The sequence below is a fragment of the Acomys minous genome (genome assembly GCF_964271855.1).
Source record: "Acomys minous genome assembly, chromosome: 6".
NCBI classification, from domain to species: Eukaryota; Metazoa; Chordata; class Mammalia; order Rodentia; family Muridae; genus Acomys; species Acomys minous.
In genome coordinates this window covers 24,553,655-24,574,592 of record NC_140487.1, presented here as the reverse complement: position 1 = coordinate 24,574,592, position 20,938 = coordinate 24,553,655, and the positions used below count along the sequence as shown (strand labels likewise).

The following is a 20,938-nucleotide window of genomic DNA, read 5'->3' as shown; positions in this document are numbered from 1 at the left end:
TAATGAATGCAGAGAGTAGCTGGCTTTGATTGCTAATGCTCTCAGATTCCATGAAAGATGCTACCTCTCCTCCCTACACTGCAGCGAGGAAAGGGCACATGTGCTCAATGGAATGTCCCTTTGGCCATGTGCTGGCCCTGTTTCACAGGGAAGGCCATTCAGAGCAAGCCTGCAGGCTGGGATTTCTGGATGGGGCCAGTGCCATTTGGCTCTCGTGGTCGGCTGCTTCATCGCAGCACCTGTTCCGACTTTCCCAGTCTGAGCTCTGTAAAGCTGTGTCTCTGGACTCCAAGGCAGCTCTCCCAGACATCCAGAACAGCCAGGAGGATGTTCCTGTAACTTCCTCCTCAGTGTAATTCCTCTATCCTGAAGGAGTAGAAGAAATTTTCCTTTTCCATCCTTAGTATCCTTAGTAGGTAATACTGGGATTTCCTCCAAACCTGTATTTCTGGAATTTCTACTGTTTCATTACTGAGATATCTGTTTTCAAGAGAGTTTTTTCTTTTTTTCTTTTTTGAGAAAGCAGAATGAGAATATTGGGCTCCTTTTCTTTCCTTATAAAGAAAAATCTCCCCTATAATTATGGAAGTAATTTAACCTCACATAAAGAGAGACTTAAAGAAAGGGAGGAAGGTAAAACTCTTCAGTTGTGTTATCCAGATATAGCCACTGTTGACTATTCTTGCTTCTTTCTTCAAGTTTTAAAACCCTAACCCATCATTATACCACGATTCTCCTTTAAGCCATGACACACTTCTCCGTGTCTTCTTCATAGGTTCTTCCTGGTCATTATAAGGAATTAAAAAACCCCAAACAAACAAAACCCACCTCTTTTCTTACCTGTGCACCACTGTTGTGTGTATGTTAGTCTGTCTCATACACTTGTCTAAGCAAGCACGTAAAACTGAGGGGCTGGGGCAGAGCAGTGGGTAAACAGTATATACGGAGGCCACAGGCTGGCAAGTGCTCCTCGAGTCTTCTAAAACCTCTGTAGAACCATATGGGTCTGGGGTTTGCCATTTCCAAAAGTGATCAATGTCACAAAAATTCACAAAATCATCACCAGCTCGCACCCAGTATTTTCCTTCTTCCATGGCACAGAGAGTTTTTTTTCTTTCTTTCTTTCTTTTTGATATTGTAAATCAGAAAAAGTCACGGACTGGTAGATCTTTAGAAGAAACCACCATTTCCCCCACCCCAGCATTTCACAGAGGAGCACATTAAGATGCGGAAGGCCAGAGTAATTTTCAGCTAGTTAAGGAAAACATGAGGTCATGATCTGAGGAGTGGCAGCAGGGTAGGCCTGCCTGCGGGCAAATGCTAATGCATCTACCCTGGGTTGGGCAACTGCTCCTTGTTCCACAGGTCTGAAAAATGATAATGTCCTCCTTTTTGGGTGGCCTGAGTGGATGAACTAGATTAGTGCATATAAAGCTTTTAGAATAATATCTGGCATACTAGAAGAGTGTGTATTATCATCTCCGTTGTATCACCAACACTGTCTTCATTGACCTGTGCTCTCTAGTTGGAAGGATGATGGAATAATTCAAGTAGAAATTAAGGCTATAGAGGAGATTTAATTTCATATGTACCTCTAAAATTTCATATAAGGCTCTGTGTAATGATCTGTACATTAAGACTGTGAAAATGTTATCTAAAATCCACCATTTTTTTTTATCCTCCACAAGGGGAGGCCACATTCACTCTTGTTACCCTTGGGCATACTGCATGTGGTTAACATTTACTAACTGACTGTTACAAACTATAGAAATGATCCCTGAAAGTATAGTTGACCATGTCCCCTGGATGGGGAGACCTGGTGGCACTCAGAGGAAGGGTAGCAGGCTACCAAGAAGAGACTTGATACCCTACGAGCATATAAAGGGGGAGGAGATCTCTCTCAGTCACAGTCATAGGGGAGGGGAGTAAGGGGAAAATGGGAGGGAGGGAAGAATGGGAGGATACGAGGGATGGGATAACCATTGAGACGTAATAAGAATAAATTAATAAAATAAAATTAAAAAATTAAAAAAAAAAGAAAAAAAAATAACCGACTGTTACATATGAGAGAGAGGGATGAGCTGAGAGAAGGCAGCATAGCGTGGCTTCCCATTGGCCACTTCTCAGCTACTCAGGCAAGTTGTTAGCATACTCAGTGTTGGGTTTCTCATTTAGCAGTCAACCTGTCAGACTATGCTCTTCAAGATGCTTTGGGCTCCAGTGTAGGATGCTAAGTAGCACAGTTAAGACATAAAAGTTACAGTCTTAGCAGGACCTCGGAGAAACACTAAGTAGGTGCTTATATAAATGGGGGGGGGGTGTAACAGGTTTTTGAGGATTATTCTCAGACTGTCCTTGTAGATGTTATCTTGAGTGTGTGGTTTTCTCACTTCCTCCCCTGGTGTTGGAATCTGGTCTCTACAGTCTCTTGGAATTCACTTCAGACTGGAGTCTTCCGGCTTGAGGGCTGGGTCAGTTTCTTGGCTATGCAGCAAGGTGTGGCAGCTCTCTCCTTACTCTGAGTTTGTGAGCTTTAGGCTCCTTATCACAGGGAGCTGCCGGAGGGAGCCTGGGCTGGAATGTGGGTGCAATGCCATCATTTGTTTGAGGATTCATTTCAGGTGTGTGTAAATGTTTGACCTTGAACAGGTGGGGAAAATATGCATTAGTTATTTATTTACTCTTTGACTGTAGTGCTCTGCTGATTTATAAAACAGCATGAGGTTGTATTCAAGAACTATGTGAAGTTGATCTCGTGTGTGTGTGTGTGTGTGTGTGTGTGTGTGTGTGTGTGTGTGTGTATGTTCATGTGACCGGTTTGCAAGTAAGTATGGAGGCCCTCAGGCATTTACAGCGTTAGTGGATGCTGTTGAAACCCCTCATGCTTGGAGACAGGGAATCTTAAGGACGATCATCAGCCCTTCACTCATTGTGCAATTTATTTAGACCCTGACTTAAATGGTAGCCAGTTCATGATCTGTGGGCTGAATCTTTAAGTTTTGGGTGGACTAATCAGTTTTAGGATTTCCAAGCCCCCCCCCGCTCCTGGTTTTAAACTTACTTCTACCACAACTGAAGCTTGGATCCTCAGGATTTGATGTAACACTTGGCTACAATGAAGGAAGCAGATAGGCAAATGCTGGGCAACAAACCAACTGGATAGAAGGTAAAAGAAAGTTGTTTTCTTTCTCCGTTGTTTTTATTGGGCATGATGGAAGCATGGTGATGACCTCACCACTCAGTGTCTGAGATTCTCTAGAACTTTCTGAATGTCTCTGTGGCCACCTTCTTCCTTAGGCAGGAAACCTACACCGTACCTTTATACTGAATCTCAGTTTTTTATTTAACTTAAAAAAGTAATTATGATGCCTAATATATAAGTGATGAGAGAACGCAGTTATTCACCAATGTAAAACTACCACATACGAAGTCCTTTGAACACTGGAGACAGAAGCTCCAGTAAATGTAAATGCATACATATAGAAAGGAGTAGAAATCTCTGAAGTTACAGCAATCCAAGAGTTGTTATTGGTTAAATGAGAACTTAAATTATATAGTTCTGTTTTGTGCTGTTAAAAAAAAAAAAAAAAGGAACCCAGATGAGGAACTAGAATAAAATGTTGACTCTCCTTGCCTTTTTAGTAAGAAGTACAAAACTTTAGTGTTTGAAACAAATCTTTGGAATGTCAAGGGTTTCATTTGAGCAGGGCATGCACATCGAGATAATTCAGCAGTTATTTTTATGGTGAAAAAAAAAAGCCCCATAATGTATGAGCTTTCTAGGCATGCCTGCTGTTGTCATGTTTGTAACTTCGAAGGTGCTCCCTGGACTTATTTTGATGTTTTCTGTTGATTTCGCTCTTGAAATCCTAGGGAAATGTATACAAAATACATTTTAAAAACTTCATTTAAAAAATCTCATCTGTGAGTAGTCAGAGGTAAGTTTTAGGGGTCAACTTACATTATATGCTTACTGTAATAATTCCTGCAGATAGATGGGGACAGTGTACACTTGTTTTAGCTTCCAGTCTAGAGCATGGCTCTGTTACTCCTTTTATTTTGTTTTTGTGTTTTGTATTTTGAGACAGGGTTTCTCTGTGTAGCCTTAACTGTCCTGGACAGTTTTATTTTGTAGACCAGGCTGGCCTCGAACTCACAGAGATCCACCTGCCTCTGCCTCCTGAGTGCTGGGATTAAAGGCGTGTGCCACCACCACCCGGCTCCTGTTACTTACATGTCACACTTGAGATCATAAATGCTGCAGTGCTTGACTTTATGAGAACACTGGGCTGGGGTGCAAGGATGTTCCTAGACCCTGTTTTCCAACCATTGTAATTGCCTCTCTCATGGCCTCTCAATGTCTGTGGGTGTATTCACGGTGTCCAGCAGGGTTCCCTCACTTCTGCACCCCACCTCCAGCCCACCTCCCCCTCACCCAGTTTCTAAAGGGAAGTGGGCCAGTCCTTCCTTTTATTTTTTAAAAAATATTTTATTAATTTATTCATATTACATCTCAATTGTTATCCCATCCCTTGTATCCTCCCATTCCTCCGTCCCTCCCACTTTCCCCCTACTCCCCTCCCCTATGACTGTGACTGCCATGTCTTTGTCCACCTGCCCCACTACCCTGGCCCTGCCCTTTGTCCTTCTTTCTCCGTATGCTGGGCGTATCTCTCTCCTGTCAGTGCCCTCAGTGGTATATCCCTTTGCACATCATTTGGAATCTCTGTCAGCCTGGATTTTGACCTGTCGTCTTCTCCTCTCACCTAGTGGCTGCTAGGAGCTGCTTGGGGGAAAAAATCCCTTTGAAAATAAAGTTGTCTGTTCAGGCGGTTGCTGAAACCTAAAGCACCTGAAGAGCCCTTCTGTTGTCACCGGCCTGTGTGGTGCTGAGCCCTTCTGCTCCTTGTCCCTAGTACATGGCTTTTGCTCTATATTCGTTTCCTAGGGCTCTCTGAGCAAAGGGCCGCAGACTAGGTGTCTTCAACAACACTCATCTCTGGAGATCAGAAGTCTGAAATCACAAGTCTGAAATCAAGCTGAGCGAGAAGGCCTTCTCCCCAGTCCCCTCTCCTTGGCTTGTAGATGCTGGCTTCTTCCTGCTTTTTTAAGTCATCTGCCCTCAATATGTGTCTCTTTTTCCCTTCCTCTCCCTCTGTCCCTGCACAGGGACTTACTATGTAGCCAAGACTATCCTTGGACTCAGGGTCCCGCCTACCTCTCTCTGCACAGCAAGTGCTGGGATTCGTTTTCTTCTTTTTATCTGGGCATCCTTCAGGCTTGATCCGGTGTTCACCCTGCTGCTCTATAACCTCCTCTGTTAATTTATTATATTTACAACAATCTTTTTTCCTCCTTCTTAAATAAGATCACTTCGGGAAGAATCGGAGTTAAAACTTAGACATGTGAGATTTTTTTTTTTTGTGGACACTACGCCCACCGTTTCTTAAAGCATTCAGTCTTTTAGGCTTTCACCTCTTTTTTTATTTTATTTTATTGGTTTATTCATATTACATCTCAATGGTTATCCCATCCCTTGTATCCTCCCATCCCTCCCTCCCTTCCATTTTCCCCTTATTCCCTTCCTCTATGACTGTGACTGAGGGGGACCTCTTCCCCCTGTATATGCTCATAGGGTATCTATTTGACCACGTCCCCTGGATGGGGAGGCCTGGTGGCACTCAGAGGAAGGATAGCAGACTACCAAGAAGAGACTTGATACCCTAGGCTTTCACTTATTTCACACACAGGCACCTTGCACAGTAGCCTTTCCCCTTTCCCCATGATGTCAGAGGAGGATGCTCCTTTTCTCCTGCTCAGGCCACCTACTCTTCCCTTTCCCCTCCCCTCCCCCAATCCTCCTATTCCAGAAGCTTGCATCACTGATGCCTTTCTATCTTTTCTGTCACTCCCCTGTCCTAGCACTTTTGCCACAGGCTGTGAGCATACTTCACTCGCCCTCGTTTTTTTCTTTTCTAACAGCAGCCCTCTGCACTCTGAGATCATTTCTCATGCTCTCATCAAGCGTCTTGTCTGTCCCTTGCGTTTGGCTGGCCTCTTATTATAGTCACACCAGAGTGTGTGACTCAACTTTCTATTCCAAACTCTGCTGAGATATCCAACTGCCCACTTAAGTGTGTCTGTCCTTGAATCTCCAGTTAGCCTGGTCTCAGTGCACACAAAAAGTTAATAATTCCCACGTTCCCCAAACCTACACTTTGTCTCTTCTTTAACTTAAAACTGGCTTTCCCAGCTGTGTGACTTTCTAGGTGTTGTCTTCTTGAATTCTCCAGCCCCCCCCCATGCAAGCACTGGTTTGGCTTTGTTTGTTTGTTTGTTTTTTGTTTTTTTCAGGGTTTCTCTGTGTAGCCCTGGCTGTCCTAGACTCACTTTGTAGACCAGGCTGGCCTCAAACTCATAGCGATCCACCTTCCTCTGCCTCCATAGTGCTGGGATTAAAGGCGTGTGCCACAACGCCCGGCTGGTTTGGCTCTTCTTATGTTTCCTTGGTTCCCACCACTAATACGGATAGACAATTTCAGCATCTCTTGCCTGGCCTTAGGGTTGTCTTCTGACTGGCTATCCTGCCTATGGCTTGCCTCCCAGTCCGACCTGATGAGATCTCAAATACCAACTCAGCCACAAGTTTACGTTCCTTCTCCTGGCTTGACTTTCAAGGCTTTTCGCAGCTCATCCCATTTCTGCCTGTGGTGCCTGACGGCCACTTATCCTCTGTTCCGGGCCCTCGTTATCACAGCTTCTGCAGTGTGTCAGTTTGGTGCTTTGTCACTGTCACCTGCTTAATCTCAGCTCCTCTTTGGTCTCATGACTCCATTGTTCCTTCACTCCAGCCTTCTCCCAAAGGTCTGCCAAGTCGTGATCCTCCCCTATGTAAAGGCTCGTGCATCTAGTGCCTGTTGTGTGGCTCTGGGCATGAGCTCAGCCTGATTCTCCATTTAGTCGGACTCGGGAGAGGTAAACATGGAGTTGTTTACCAGGCAGCCTCCCATGGCACCTTTCAGCTCATTGGCTCATACAGAAATACTCGGTGTTATCTTTCTGTGCCCCTCACTGGGGTCACGCCTGCCTGACTCCGATCAGTGTGTGCTGGCTAGTTTTATGTCAACTTGACATAAGGTAAGGTCATCCTAGAGGAGGGAACCCCAATTGAGAAAATGCCTCTGTAAGATTAGATTGCAGGCAAGCCTGTAGTGGATTTTTAAAAATTTTTTTTTAATTAGTGATTGATGTGAGATAGCGCAGACCACTGTGGGTGGTGCCATCCCTCGGCTGGCGGTCCTGGGTTCTATATGAAAGCAGGCCAAGCAAGCCATAGAGAGCAGCACAGAACTCCTTCATGGCCTCTGCATCAGCTCCTCCCTCCAGTGCCTGCCCTGACTTCTTCCGACTAGGAACAGTGCTGTGGCATTGTAAGCCAAATAAGCCCCTCCCTCCCCACATTGCTTTAGTCTTGGTGTTTTGTCACAGCCATAGTAACCCTGACTAAGACACACACAGAAACCTATAGACTATTATTTGATTATAGCAGAAGTCAACTGTGTTTCAAATTCATGATCTTGCAGAAGTTGAAAAGGAGCCTTAAGTCTCCTTGATTCTCTTTCTGGAAATTTAAGTTTTGCGTGCTTAAAAACTTTACATGGTTTTGCGAGCTCTATTCTAAAAATGTTTGATCAGATTTGCCATCTCCCTAATTATGGCAGACATAATTACCATAATTATGTCTCATCCAGGCCAGTGGTTGGAATGTCTGGGTAGTGCTCTAAAAAGTCCGAGAGGAAGTACATGTCACAAAATGCAAAATATGTGACATTTGGTGGCATTAGTTGCCTTCATTCTGAAAAGGACAAGAGAGCCAATAGAACTCGGAAGCCCATATCATCCTGTTTCTGCCTTAAACATCATCAATTCTGCCGTCAGGATCACCAGGCTACAGCTGTCTCTCCTGTGAGAGGTGAGTGCTCCCTCTCTGACTGTTGTTCCTTGTCGTGTGTGTGTGTGTGTGTGTGTGTGTGTGTGTGTGTGTGTGTGTGTGTGTGTGTGTGTGTGTGAGAGAGAGAGAGAGAGAGAGAGAGAGAGAGAGAGAGATCTCCAGGAGGATCTCCCTCCTTCCTGGAAAGCTGGAAAGCTGGAAGCTGGAAGCTGACCTTTGACATCGGAAGAGTTTCTGTATTGCCTCTGTATTGCCTTAGTGCTTACATTTTCCTTTGAGCACTGAGGTTGCTCGCTGTGGCTGAGGTGGTCTCGTATGGGGACCATGACGATTGGAATTGGCCTGTCAGGGGCGGGGTGTCTCCCTGGTCTGCATTTGATTTCTAAAACTATAACAGACATGTCTTTTCTTACTCTCGATGTTTCAAATTGGTGAAGGTGCTGGTCTAACTGGATTTCTAAATGTAGAAAAATGCAAATAGATCCCTATTTATCACCCTGCACAAGACTCAAGTCCAATTGAATCAAAGACTGCAACATAAAACTGGACACTAAATCTATTAGAAGAGAAAGTGGGGAAGAGCCTTGAAATCATTTTTAAATGTCATAAACGAGCATTGTCAAATTTATGACAATAATTAAAGTGATACTCCTTTTGAATCTTGTTTTATTGTTCATTTTAATATATAGTTACTTATTATTCTTTCAACTTATTATTTAGTTTTAGCATTGTGTCTTTTCTTATTTTATTAACAATTTTATTAACTACTCCTTTTAAAACATTAAATCTTGGGGATTTTCTTGAAATATTTTCTTAATGCTATAAAACAATGACAGTAGTATTTTAAAATATTTACTGTTTATAATTTATTTTACTATTTTGTGAGCATAAATGCTTCCCTGCATGTGTATATATACATCATGTGTGTGCCTGGTACCTAGAGAGGCCAGAAAAGGAAGTTGGCTCCTGTGGATCTGGAGCTACAGACAGTTGTGAGCAGTCAAGTGTATGCTGGGACCCTGGAAGAGCAGGCGGTGCTACTAGCTGCAGAGCCATCTCTCTAGCCCTTCGTCCATTTTTAAATATCTATTTTTAATTATATAATATTAAACCATATATATGTATATAGAGAATGTATCAAAAACCATTTGATGCTTTTTATGAGCAAATAGAAGAGAGAAAAATATCTCAACAATATACAATTGCATTCCCAGGAGAATTTGTATTTGTCTTCCCAGTGATTGAAAAAATGCTTTTACTTTTGTTTTGCTTTGAGACAAGGTTTTGCTGTATAGCCCTGCCTAGCATGATATTTTCTATGCAGCTCAGGATGGCCTTGGATTTATAGCATTCTTCCTGCCCCAGCTTCCTGAGTGCTGGGTTTACAGGTGTGTACATTACATCCAGAATATCTATCTATCTATCTATCTATCTATCTATCTATCTATCTATCATGTCTGTCTGTCTGTCTGTCTGTCTATCTGTCTATCAAGATTACATGTAGGTACTGAAAGAGACAGAGAATTCAGGAGTGCTGGAATGCTCAATTCTGTGTCCTTATTTGTTCCTTTTCAGTCCTAGGACCTCACATGGGAGGTGTCTGATCTATACAGTGTAATGTTTGGAAGGTATTGTCTTCAAGTCAGAGGTCGGGAGTTAGACTCCTAACCCGCCATACCTCAACTGCGCTATGCAACTCGGCGTTCTAATCACTTTAAATGCTGAAGTGTGCAGCTAATTTTCTTTTTAAAAAAATATAGCTGCTTGATGCCAATCTCTCAGTGTATTTTAATATTTCTCTGGGAAGGGAAAGACAGGGACAGAGTTGTAGTTAGAATACCACAAACAACACATTCCAGGGTTTGCCAACAAGAATGTGTCAATCAGGATCTTATCACCCATAGTGTGTGTTTTGGTGGAAACAAACTGAAATATGTCCCTGTAATTTAGTCCTTGCTTTCAGGCCAGACAGGGACACTAATGTAGTTATCCCTGGGTACTTATTTATTCTATTTTAAAAGAAGACGATGACACCTGTGCTATAGAGCAGCAGTGGCCCCTGGGCAGGGGGAGAGGAAGCGTTTTCTACATTTCCTCTCCTCATCCATCATGGCTGGACGTAGCCCGAGTCGGTGCTGGAGCTCTGCATGTCCTGTAAGTGTGGGCAGATGATAAAAATGATCAGGGGCCCTCTTAAAAAACACCGACTGCTGACACGTGGGAAGAAGGTGAAGATGGGGGTTGTGCTGACGCTCATGTGCGATCTGGACTTTCTAGAATGGCTCAGCTTCACAACACGGCTTCCGAGTTCTGATTTAGAAACTGGTGTTTTCTTAGTTCCACACTGTACACCTTTTTCATACCAAATTAGTACTTCAGCTACCCAACCCAAAAGAAACGCTAAGTCGGTATATAGAAATTTTTAACAAAGGGAAATTACTCTACGGCAGGCAAAAATGAATTTTTGTCATTTCTTGAAAACGTTTTTGTTTTCATTAATCTAGATGAGTTGTAGATGAAGAAGAAATAAAGGTTGACGAGATAAACTTGTTTGTTAGGACTTGTCATTCATGGCGTGAATTACAAATGCTTTTGTGTTGTAGGTGCTCGTTTTATTTTCAGTCTTCAGCTCCCTGGCTCTCTTTAGATTGCTTTCAAGTGAATATGATGGAGAGTGTCCTGCAGTGCTCACTTCTCTCTTAAAAGGCAGACTATTACATCTTACAAATGAGGATCCTTGGGTCATTAGATATTGGGGTTCAGGTGTGCAAAGGGCTTGATAACATATGGCCTGTGCCAGATGCCTTAATTGAGTTTGGGGCTTCCCCAGGAGGTTTGCATGGCTCTGTCTAAATGATGTGTTGCATGTGCAACAAAAGGTGCCTCAGACACGGGGAGTAAAAAGCAAACATGTACTTTGCAAAGGGCACCGCAGATTGCACAGTGCGCACGACATTAGCTTCTGAACAGTTATTGGAAAATGGAAATAGGAGAGCCTGTGTGACTGATGTTAACTGTATGACGTCACTTTTGGCCGAGCCATTTTGACTATATTCTCCTTTCCCTGTATTGCTATGACCACATTGTCTGGAATAACATTTTACCTGCATGGATGCCATGTGACATATGGCATATAGATCGTAAAGGACCCAAAGTTCTCATAGAGAGCCTAACCTGTGTTTGGTAGTAATCCTAGCATTTGAATAGCTTTTCTAACAAGGCATGATGTTAAGTATTATTTTGATTTTCATTTTGTGTGTTTGTGTGTGTGTGTGTGTGTGTGTGTGTGTGTATACACGTGCACACACATGTGTATGCTTCTCCTCTTCCTCCTCCTCCTTCTGGTTGTTTTTTGCTTGTTTTAAATATTGAAGTAAAAGATTAAAAACAAAGAACATAAAAGTTGTCTGGGTAGGGCGGTGGGGACTATCTGGTATGAATTGGAGGGGGAAATGTGAGCAAAATATGTTGTAAGAAAAAAAATTTCAATAAAAAGGAATGGATTCCTGCAGTAAATAGGACATTAAAAATGGTTTACTTATTTAACGAGTTTCATATGTATGAGTATTTTCTTGCATGAACTTTTGTGTGCCATGTGTATGCAGGAGCCCAAGGAAGCCAGAAGAGGGCGTTGGTCCTCTGAAACTTCAGTAACAGGCAGTTGTGAGCTGACATGTGGCTGCTGGGAACTGAACCCACGTCGTCTTAAGTACTCTTAAACACTGAGCCATCTCTCAAGCCCCAACAGGACAGTGTTTCAGTCAAGCTACACCCAGCTTATTGAGAGGAAACCAAAGCCGGAGAACATGTCAATAAATATAATATTGGGTGTGATGGCGCATGCCTTTAATCCCAGCACTCGAGAGGCAGAGGCAGGTGGATTGTTGTGAGTTTGAGGCCAGCCTGGTCTACAAAAGTGAGTCCAGGACAGCCAAAGCTACACAGAGAAACGCTCTCAGAAAACAAAACAAAACAAAAATAATAATAAATAATAATAATAATATTGGAGATAACCTGACTGAGTAGTTATTGTGAAATCAAAGGGGTCTCTTTGCTAATTTGCTCTTCACATTTCAGATTCCAAGTGTAAATATATTTTAAATTAAGTCCATATTGTTGTTTCTATCTGGATTTAAATGACGATTGTATAGAATTGTTTGGTGAGTCATGGTTGGTTCTTTCAGTAACATTTTTATTTGATAACATTCATGGCTGTGCTGTTGCTCTCTAAAGACGGTGGAGGTTATGGACGGTTAACTCTCGGGTGGCAGCTGCATGGTCTAGAGGCTGGGTCCAAGTGGGAAGCTGGATGAATGATGTCAGTGTGTGTTTTAACTGGCAGGTTCTGAAAGCAGTGTTGGAACACTTGCCAGTGGGTGTAAATTGCCTTCACTGGACAAGGCAGAACGGCTAATACTGAATATGTTTCCCCCCCCCCTGAGTCCTCGTGAATATGAAAGGACTTTGCCTTCTTATTTATTTTATACTGTGGCAGCTGGAATCTTTGTGAGAGGATCCTGTGAAGAAAGTAAGCAGATACTTTGTAGCATGTACATTTAGAAAGAAAGATTAAAGACTTTAGTAGGCAAAGAGTTCTTTTCTTTTCTTGTTTGTGTGGGTTTTTTGTTTTGATTTGTTTGTTTGCTTTTGGTTTTGTTTTTTGTTTTTGGTAACCGTGGATGCTGAAGAAAGAAATAGACTTACATTCTTTTTCCCTTTTCCTTTCGCTGCCCACTTCTTTTCTCCCTCGCCCCAGTTTCACTGGTTGGTCTTTTCTTTTGTTCTGAACACTGCTTGGCTTTGGTGAAACACACAGCACTGTCCCTTCTCCAGCAGGTGGTAGAGGTGGAAGCTGTTGAGCTTCCTCTGTCCTGAGCCCTCATGGACCAGACACTGCGATGGCAGTTTGGGAGTAGGGGCATTTGTAGTGCCACCCTCCCATGGATGCTGATGTAGTTTTGTTTTTTGGGGGGGACAGGTGGGCAGTGCACATTGGGTACAGGCTGGGGAAGAGATGAAAATGTTCTGTGATGTTCAGTTTCTGAGACCAGGCCTGGACCTCATGCTGCCACCTGCTGTGGTCCTCATGGGCTCCAGCGTGCACATCAGTCCATTTACTTCATCTTTTGCTGTAGATGGCACTGAGCATTCTATAGGTGTGTTGAGAAGATGTGAGGGCACCCACACGAGCAGTGATTTCAGATTCTCCTTCAGACCCAGATGTAGGAGGATCTATTTCTTATTCATGGGTTTATTTCCCCCTCTTTTTTTTTTTTTCTTTTTTAATGAGGAAATGAAAAATCTCAAGAGAGCAGAATCAGTTTTCCGTTCACCATGCTCATCAAGTTAATATTTACTTTCAAAATGAATGTGTTTGCCAGCCCTTCCTGCTGTTTGTTTGGCAAGAATTTAACATCCACTTGAAATCTCAAATGACGTTCCCCTGCCACTGAGTGCCTCACTGTGAGGCTGGTGGCCTGTGTCATGGTCTTGGCCACAGTTGCCACGCTGCCTTCTTTTTCTTGAAGTTACATGTATCTTGGGTTTCAGGGAAGAAATGAACCTGAGTTAGATTTTTCCCATTTCTCTGTGTCTCTTGCCTAGGCTTGGTCATGTGAAGAAATGATGCCTTGTGCTTTTCAACCCATTTCTAATAACCCTGCTGAGATATTATGAAGAGACTGGGTATCTCATTAAAGACCAACCTTGAAAAACTAACAATCACATCTGAAAATTGTGCATGTTTTTGTTATTAATTCTAATGGAAAGGTGAAAACAATACAGATGACATGAAAATCTTGGAAGTTTAGGGAAAAATATTTCTGTTTAGTAACAACTTTTTAAAATTATTATAATTATTTTACAATTAGTATTTTGAGATTGTTTTTCTCTTTAATTAAATTATGTGTATGTGTGTCTGTGCGTATGAGTGCAGGTACAATAGAGGCCAGAAGTGGGCGTCGGGTTCCCTAGAGCAGGAGTTGCAGGCAGTTGTGAGCTGCCCAGGGTGGGTGTTAGGGACCAAACTCAGGTCCTTTAAAGGAACAGTGTGTGCTCTGCCCTGCGGAGCCGTCTTCCCATGTCCTTATTTCCAAAATGTCAACAGAATACTGACTTCAGTTAATAAAACTATCCCATCACAACAGATTATTGCTTTCTTTCTTTTTTCTTTTTTCTTTTTTTTTTTTTGGTTTTTTGAGACAAGGTCTCTCTGTGTTAGCCTTGGCTGTCCTGGAATCACTTTGTAGACCAGGCTGGCCTTGAACTCACAGCGATCCACCTGTCTCTGCCTCCCAAATGCTCGGATTACAGGCGTGTGCCCAGCTGATTATTGCTTTCTTAACCTCTTGTAACAACTTAGTCTCAAACAATCTGCCTTTTGTGTTATTCTGGAGACACAGTTTATTAGTACATAATTGTTAGTTAAGAGTAAAAATCAATTTTTATGAATTTGTTTTGCAATTTGGTCTGTTTACTCAACTCTTTTGGCTCTATTACTTTTCAGAGATTTTGTAGGCATATAATCATGCCATCTACAACTTACTTTTTATATTTCCTTTTTCTAGTGTCCCATGAAATTCTTATTTTTAAGTCTTTTGATGCTGTAGTTTTTCTCAATGGAAGTTGTTAGTTTTCCATAGGTCTCAGATGCATAGTTTATAATATAACCATTTTTCTTTTCTTTTGTTTGTTTTTTGAGACAGGGTTTCTCTGTATAGCCTTGGCTGTCCTGGACTCGCTTTGTAGACCAGGCTGGCCTCGAGCTCACAGAGATCGGCCTGTCTCTGCCCCCCAGAATGCTGGGATTACAGGCATGGTCAGCCGTGCCTGGTCCGGATAACGTTTTTAATGAACACAAATATGGATCATTTTAGCCTTTCTAGGTTATCAATAGGGAAAGGCCTTCAGATACTCAAACTCTTTAGCTGGCACCCTTCGTTCTTCAAAGTATGTATGTCAGCAGATGCATCCATTTTGAAAGCCACAAGTACCGCCTGTAAGCTTCTGTAATTCCAGCGTGGTGCTTATGGGTAGCTGGGAGAGTGAGAAAGCGCTATGAACTTTTATTGGGACATGAACTGTCATTTGGGGATTCTGCAAGGCAGCGAGTTGCTTCAGGGAGTATAGATTAACAGTCAGTTGGGTGAGGCGCTTTCTTCTGGGATTCTTCCTGATCTGTGCACGGATTGGCGCCCACTTCTCAGGTTGTGACTGTGCTGCTGTGCAGATGGCTGGGAGCAACGCTGACTGCTGAGTGGAAAGCTGGAGCAGGAGACAGCAAAGCTTCCTCTTATCTTCTTCCAGGTTCCGCAAGGCCTTCTGGGAGATCTCCTTTTCCTTACCTGCCCAAGAAGGCTAATACTTTTTGCCAGGAGTAGTTGTGAAGAGCAGTAACCTGAAGCTTGTAAATCCTTTCAGAGTCTTGGCACAGAGTCTGCACAGCCACTTCCTAGAGAAGCACCCACCGTACTCGTGGTGTGGTGTGTGTTTGGTTTTAGGGGCCTTTCACACCTGGGGTCACAGGCTCAGAGACACACGGTGCCTGGCTAACTTCATCACCGGCACTGGTGATCTCATGTTAACGATGAGGAAACCAGCACAGTAAAATCCAAACTGAGGCTTCCTGCTGCGACGGTCTCAACTTCTAATGCTGCACAGCCTTTTGTTGGTCATCTTAACTGGGTCTAACTACAAGTTAGGTACCAGGTGGTTTTGGGTGGATAAGACTTGTTATGTCTAAGCTTGTTATATGGGAGCCTTTGTGAGCACTACTAACCAATGTTTTACAAAGAAACGAGGCTCACATATGTCACATCTACAGTGTGCACATGGTGACAAAAATGACACAAAGATCATCCTTGATGGAGTGGGAGGAAGATAGTGCCCATCCTTTCCTGTTCCTTCTTCTGGTTTGGGGCCTCCCTGTGTCTCCCTATCCGTTCTCTGTTGTGTTTATTGAAGTTTTCACTGGAATGCATTGCGTTCGTTGCCTAGAGAAGCCCCACTTTCCCAGTTCCCTGCCTTGTGCAGCCCTGAGCTGAGTAATTTATCTACTTTCCCCATTGGGATATTCCTCTCTCCAGAATGTGTTCAACACAGTCCTTTGTACTTGCAAGCAAAAGAAACCAAAAGACTAACTGTTGTAATATATTTGAGGAACTGCATGCCTTGCAACAGGTCTGACACAAGGAAGTTTATTTGAGGGAAAGGAAGGGGAGAGGAGTTAGTTAGAGCCTCAGTGTTCCATGAGAGCAGAGAGAGAGAGAGAGAGAGAGAGAGAGAGAGAGAGGAGACAGAGAGACAGAGAGACAGAGAGACAGAGAGACAGAGACAGAGAACACAGAGACAGAGACAAAGAGACAGAAACAGAGAGAGACAGAGAGGGGACAGAGAGACAGAGAGGACAGAGAGACAGAGACAAAGACAGAGATAGACAGAGAGAGAAAGAGACAGAGACAGAGACAGAGACACAGAGAGAGTGTGTCCTTTTTATCCAGCATACATCTGGCCTCCCACCTGGGAGTGGCAGAAGTAATGACCTTAGAGGTTGCTAGGTCTCCGAAAGACAGACTAGTGGAATCACTTGTGAGCTAACAATAACCAGCCAACACTTTTGAGATCTTTTTGGGGTGTTTGGATTATTTGAGCTTTCTTCCTGCCCTTTATTTCCCAGAAAGCCACAGGAACGGAAACTATGGCAATAAGTTATCTTGAATTTTTTTCTTTCTGTATTCTGTTTAATTCTTTCAATAATGTTTGCATTAATTTGGTTTTACAGAAATGGAAGAAACTGAGTCTTAGAGCAAAACAATTAGCATAAAGCTAGTGAAGTTTTTGAACTAGGAGTGATGTGGACCTCAGCTTCTTGAACTTTGTATTGGGGCCCTGTGTCTGGTTGTTTTGTCAAATGTGTATATTGTGGACAGTTTGGTCATAGTAAAAGGTTTTGAAACATGAAGTGACCAAAAATTAATTCTATATCAACTGTATGATGAAGTCCAGCTTGTTTTGGCCATGTTTGCTCTTGTTATATCATGCAGCTTTACTACACCTTGGGCTTGAACACATAACATATGACCACACACCATTGTGTCATGCAATGGCCATGCCTTGGGTCAGATTCAAGGCCCTTCCACGCTTTGATCAGAAGTGTTTTCACTATATACACATAGTTTTCTGCTCTCATATAGAGCAAACACAATAGTTTGGTTATAGAAAACAAGAGCTTACTATTTTCATACCACCATTCCTCATCTAAGTGTCAGATTCGTAGTGCGAGGGATTGTGTTTTGTTAGAATGCTTGGCTTAAACAATTGCTGACTTTAGTCTCATGAAAAACCGTTAGGGGAATATTGGCTTTGGATTAGGGTGGAATTTCCAACACTTTCTGAAATAGCTTTCAACGTAATTCTGCTAGTTTGCCATTACATACGTATGTGAAATGGTGTCCTCAGCCCTAACAGCTACAAAATCGAAATATAGATCAGTTCTGAAAAGTGTGGAAGATGCTGTAGGTCTTACACTGTTAAATATTTAGTCAAGTTTTAATTCTTTGTGTAAAATAAATAAGTACATTTCCCCTCTCTTTAATACATGGTAAAATTCTACATACACAGGTCCATACATACACCAAAACTTACTACAAAACATTTTTTTAAAATTTATCTTATTTGATGTGTTATGCATGTATCTGCTTGTCTGTGTTACATAACAAGTGTGCAGTACCTGCAGTGACCAGAGGAGGGTATTGGATTCCCTGGAATTGGAGTGAGAGGTGGTTGTGAGCCTCTGGATGTGGGTGCTAGGGCCTGGATGTGGGTGCTAGGGGCCAAACCTGTATCCTCGGTAACATCTCTCAGCTGAGCTGCCTCTCTACCCCCAAAATTGTTTTAAAATAAAACTCATTATGATTTATTTGTTTGACTCGAATACCTATTTTACATATGTATATACCCAGGGTCACATAAAAAATTTGTCCTGGGAAAGGGACCATGAGCGGAGGAAGAAAAGCTATGATGTAGGCAGGTCTTAGCTGGAGGCTCCACAGCGCACCGAGAGGCTTCCTGGGTTGGCCTTTGGAAAGGAACATTGGCACTCTGAATGTTGATTTGGGTTACATTTTCTGTTGAATTGTAACTCTCAAGTTGCAAATTGCTGCTGAGAGTGTATTGGTTGTGGGGCTAATTGAGAAACAAAGTAGGAAAGAAAAGTGCTGCATACAAATTGATTTTCCGAATTAGAGTACTTACTATCAGTTCTGTGGCATTTGCCTTCAGGAGACTTTCTTACCTAATTAAAAAGTACACACCAGATATGCATGCGAGGAATCCAGAACCTATGGCTTTTCCCCCTGCTCCTATTTGTTTGGAAACAACTCAAAATAATGTAGTTCCCTTTTAAAAACAAACAAAACAAAATGACTCTGCACAATGAGTTCATTCTTTTTAAAAGGCCTGTGTGTGGGGGTGGGGGGGGGGAGGGGGAGAAGAGAGCACTAGCTTATGAGCTTTCTTTATCAATCTTGAAATTTGTAGAAAAAATTGATAATAGAATCCGATGACCTTTCCCCCAAGCCCCCAGCATGTAACTGGATTAAAAAGTCACATATATTGGCAGTAATTGTACTTGGATCAGGGTTGTCTACTTTTGGTCCCATGACAAGTAAAAGCTGAGCCTCAGAAACTGCTCTCTAGTGTATTGGAGTTTTTTTCTAGACTTGTCACTTGTGTAAAGTGGGAAGGGGGTCGGGGGAACACCCAAGTGACCTTACTAGTGACTTGGGAGATGAACACTGCCCTGGCTGTTTTGACTGAAGCCCTTCCTGTCACTGCGGAGCGTATTCCATTTATTTATTTACACGGTGTAAGGAAATGCCTTCTTTATCACTCCATCTTATCTTAGATCAAAGTTTCCACTCAGGGCCCTCTATTTAAACAGTATTATCTGAGTCTGCACATTCTCTTTTCTTTTTAAACACTTTATTTTAATTTGTTTAGTTAGTAGTAATTGTTATTTTGTCGTGCTAGGGATTGAGTTTAGGGTTTGAGGATGTCAGCCAAGCCCTCTACCTACACCCTCTTTTTTTTTTTTTAAATCTATTTTTTTATTTTTAAAAATTTTTTCAGAGTTCTTGACCTAACTGCTCATGGTGTTTCTCCTCCTTATGGCTCCATGTATGGAGAAGTCATAGTTTCTATTCTTATTGTAGCTCAATGGCTTTCTTCTATGTCTTAATTTTTTAAATTTTTTTATTATTAATGTATTCTTGTTACATCTCAATGGTTATCCCATCCCTTGTATCCTCCCATTCTTCCCTCCCTCCCATTTTCCCCTTATTCCCCTCCCCTATGACTGTTCCTGAGGGGGATTACCTCTCCCTGTATATGCTTAATTTTTTTAAAAAAGATACTTGTTGTCAATTTTTTTCTTTCTAGAGTTGTGAATATTTTTGCCTCTAACAATGGTTTGTGCAGGCCTAAAACTCAGGACAGTATATTAGATGGCTTTAAGAGATTTCTTCTGTGCATGCTGAGTGTCTCTATCCCCACTAAAGGCACAGATAGCTCAATTGCACAAATACCAATAGATAGAGCCCCACAACTCTGTGGCAAAGTTGGGGGCCTTTGGTTATTTTTCTCCACGTATGTATGGCTACAGCGAGATGGGTGGCAGAGTGAGATATTCAGCAATTGTCTGAAATATAAAAACATCTGAAAATGAAATTTTGTAGTATTCTGCACATCAGATTGCAAGGTACAATTATTATGATGATGATTTTTTTTTTTTTCCTCAGTTGGCTTTGAAAAAGAAGAACACTTGATCTCTGGGCCTGTCATTTCGTTTTAAGTCAGTTTATGGCACTGTTTTCTCCATCTTGTACTTGGTCAGAGTCTAGCAATTAGCACTTGCCTCTGCCGTCCTGGGAAGAGGTGATTAGGCTGCTGGCAGCTGCAGTGCTCCTGGAGCTTTCAATTCTTTCGCTTGAATCAGTGTTTTTTTTTTCCTCCGGGGTCCTTGAAAACCACAGCTCCCACACCGCTCAGATCCAGGAGCGGTTTTATCTCAGAAGTGGAGTTGTTGGGTGTGTGGGATTAGAGCGACAGACACAGGCAAATTGTCACTGTTTTCATAACAGATTTTTATAGGCCTTCAGGATTTACAAAGTAATTTCATGTTTGTTTGTTTGTTTGTTTCCCCCGTGAATTCTCATGACAACCCTGTGCACTGTTGGACTCTGTTTTCCCCTGCGTTTTCTAGAGGACAGGGCACTCTGAGGTACTGAACACTGTGCCTAGGCACCGGGTTATTGTCCTTTTTGTGGGTTTTTGTCCAGAATCTAGGCTTCCTGCCTTCTCACCCCTCACTCTCATTATTCTGCTTTACCTGGGAATATGGAGGCTCAAAGACTTGTATTGACCACTACTCTGGGAGAAGTGAGTGGCCTATTTTGATGGAAAAACACAACTCTTACCTCAAATGGGATTGTTTGATCCTGGAGCCAAATAGTAGTGAGTGGCCATGACCCAGGCACACAGATGGACGTTTCCCCAAATTGCGTCTTCTAGTCTTGAGGTGGTTTCATGAAGTTTTTATAGTGACAGAATAGAGAGAGTCAGCAATAAGAAGGCACTTTCAAATGCACACGGGCGGAAACAGCAGAGAGGCAGGCTGTCTAGGAAGATGGAATTGTCTCTGCCATATACCTCAGATAGGATCTGGGTTAGCTTTTGGGTGGGTGGAAAGCTAGTGGTCTGCTAAGTTAATATGTTCCAAAGGGAAACCGGTGCTCCGCCTGTAAATTGGGAACGACTTGCCTAATCCTTGCAAAGCTGTTAGGTCAGGTACAGAGGAGTGCGATGCTTGGCTCCTGAGAGGGCCGAGGAGGCTAAAGGTAATTAATTATCTCTGAAGTTGTAGCAGTCCAAACTCTGCAGAGCCCCCGCAGGTCTCATCAGCTTGTCAACCACACGGAGGGGAGGGTTTGC

At 42.6% G+C, this 20,938-nt stretch overlaps 1 protein-coding gene across 2 annotated transcripts in view; it reads left to right on the top strand.

Moving 5' to 3' along the window:
* CDK14 (cyclin dependent kinase 14) overlaps positions 1 to 20,938 on the top strand; it is a 540,806-nt gene that overhangs the window by 7,918 nt on the left and 511,950 nt on the right. The gene's annotated exons all lie outside the window — the stretch shown is intronic.